This window comes from Oryx dammah, unplaced genomic scaffold, assembly GCF_014754425.2.
Source record: "Oryx dammah isolate SB20612 unplaced genomic scaffold, SCBI_Odam_1.1 HiC_scaffold_18, whole genome shotgun sequence".
NCBI lineage: Eukaryota > Metazoa > Chordata > Mammalia > Artiodactyla > Bovidae > Oryx > Oryx dammah.
The window spans coordinates 62,437,990-62,440,665 of record NW_024070202.1 but is presented as its reverse complement, the minus strand read 5'-3'; the positions used below and the strand labels follow the sequence as shown (position 1 = coordinate 62,440,665).

The following is a 2,676-nucleotide window of genomic DNA, read 5'->3' as shown; positions in this document are numbered from 1 at the left end:
CTGTTAAGAACATTTGGCAGTGAACTTCTCAGATATGTCTCCTGATGCACGTGTGTTTTTTCCTGGGGTATAAACCTAAGGAGTGGAGAAACTAGGTCATAGTATGTATAATCTCAAATTCATGAGGTGAAAGTGAAAGTGAAGTCGCTCAGTCGTGTCCGACTCTTTGCAACCCCGTGGACTGTAGCTCACCAGGCTCCTCCCTCCATGGGATTCTCCAGGCAAGAATACTGGAATGCGTTGCCATTTCCTTCTCCAGGGGATCTTCCTGACCCAGGGATCGAACCCAGGTCCCCCACGTTTCAGGCAGATGCTTTAACCTCTGAGGCACCAGGGAAGCTGAACTAGGTCATAGTATGTATAATCTCAAATTCATCAGGTAGTGCCATATATTTCCAAAAGTTACCCTCCGCAGGGAGTGAAGAAGACTTCCTGTTGTCCTACCCTTTTCCCAGTCAGACTTCCTTGGTGGCTCAGATGGTAAAGTATCTGTCTAAAATGCGGGAGACCTGGGTTTGATCCCTGGTTGGGAAGTTCCCTGGAGAAGGAAATGGCAACCCACTCCAGGGTCTTGCCTAGAAAATCCCATGGACAGAGGAGCCTGGTGGCCATGGGGTCAGAAAATCCCATGGACAGAGGAGTCTGGTGGCCATGGGGTCGGTCACAAAGAGTCAGATACGACTTAGCGACTTCACTTTCACTTTCACTTTTCCCAGTACTTTAAAAATCTAATCAATGTTGAGAATTATAAATGTTGTCACTATGGCTTCATTTTGCATTTCCCTGATTATGAACAGGTCGGATTTTTTTTTTAAAGATGAGCCATCTGCATTTCTTTTTCAGGAAATGTGATGCTTTGGGCCAATTTTTCTTTGTATTTTTTTACTCTTTTTGTTAGGATTTCTTTATTCTGGATACTGATCTTTTTTGTCAGGTAGACAAGTTGAAAATACCTTCTACACATCATGGATTGCTTCACTTGTTTCATCGTCTTTTGATGAACAGAAGTTATTAACCACAACACAGTGAATCATTCACTCCTTTCCTTTTACCGTTAGTTTTAGGAAGTCCTTCTTTGAGGAAATCCTACTTAAGGACAAAAAGACAATATCCTATATTGTCGTCTAGACTTCATTCTCTTTAGGTTTTCTGTCTATCTGGTTTTTTTTTATGTGTGATGTGAGGTATGGAAATAATGTTTTTCATATAGATAACCAATTGTCAGCTTCATTTATTAAATATATGCACATGCTTGTTTTGGGCTATTAGTCAATTTTGATATTCCTGTGCTAATATTTATATAGCTGTTGTCGTAAATCTTTCTAGATGGTAGGGAAAAATGCCTAGTTCATGTCCTTCTTCAGATTTGTCTTCATTATTCACCCATGAAAATTTTACATTCAGCTTCTCAAGCTCTATAAAGAGCCCTACTGGTATATTAAAATATAGGTCAATTTAAGGTGAACTAGTGTTTCTATATCTTAAGTTCAGTTTATTGCTAGATTCTTGTTTGCATCCTTGTTCATGAATGTAATAGACCTGTGATTTTCCTATCCTGACTTCATCCTACTCTGCTCTTGTTATTTAATGTTCAGTTCAGTTCAGTCGCTCAGTCGTCTCCAACTCTTTGCGACCTCATGAATCTCAGCACGCCAGGCCTCCCTATCCATCACCAACTCCTGGAGTTCACTCAAACTCATGTCCATTGAGTCGGTGATGCCATCCAGCCATCTTATCCTCTGTCGTCCCCTTTTCCTCCTGCTCCCAATCCCTCCCAGCATCAGTCTTTTCCAATGAGTCAACTCTTCGCATGAGGTGGCCAAAGTACTGGAGTTTCAGCTTCAGCATCATTCCTTCCAAAGAACACCCAGGACTGATCTCCCTTAGAATGGACTGGTTGGATCGCCTTGCAGTCCATGGGACTCTCAAAAGAGTCTTCTCCAACACCACAGTTCATAAGCATCAATGCTTAGGCACTCAGCTTTCTTTATAGTCCAACTCTCACATCCATACATGACAACTGGAAAAACCATAGTCTTACAGTTGCCCCAAAACTGGGATTATTTCCTATTCTCTAGGTGTTTGTGAGGTGAAGTCGCTCAGTCGTGTCCGACTCTTTGCGACCCCGTGGACTGTAACCTACTAGGCTTCTCTGTCCATGGGATTTTCCAGGCAAGAATACTGGAGTGGATTGCCATTTCCTTCTCCAGGGGATCTTCCTGACCCAGGGATCGAACCTGGGTCTCCCGCATTGGAGGCAGACGCTTTAACCTCTGAGCCACCAGGGAAGCTGGGATTAATATTATCTGTACCTTAAATGTTTGGCAGAAGTCTGTAAAACTCTCTGGATTTATTATTTTCTTTGGATCTTCTTTAAAAATTATTAATTTGATTTCTTTGCTGGGGATAAGACTACTCCTAATTTCTATTTTTTCTTGGATTAATTGCATTTCTCTAGAAATTTAACCATTTATCTAAGTGTTCAAATTTATTGACAAAATTGTCATAACTTCTCCTCCACCTATTCTCTGCAGCTTCTGTAATTTACCATTCGTAATTTTTGTGTCTTGTTTTCCTCTCCATTAGTTGGACTGTGAAGAAGGCTGAGTGCCGAAGAATTGATGCTTTTGAACTGTGGTGTTGGAGAAGACTCTTGAGAGTCCCATGGACTGCAAG

The 2,676-nt window shown here is 41.6% G+C and overlaps 1 non-coding gene across 1 annotated transcript; it reads right to left on the bottom strand.

Annotated features, from left to right (window-relative positions):
• Positions 1-2,215: 2,215 nt before the first annotated feature.
• TRNAW-CCA lies at positions 2,216-2,288 on the bottom strand. The gene has a single exon. It is a non-coding gene; the product is annotated as a tRNA-Trp (tRNA).
• Between the last annotated feature and the right edge of the window lie 388 nt (positions 2,289-2,676).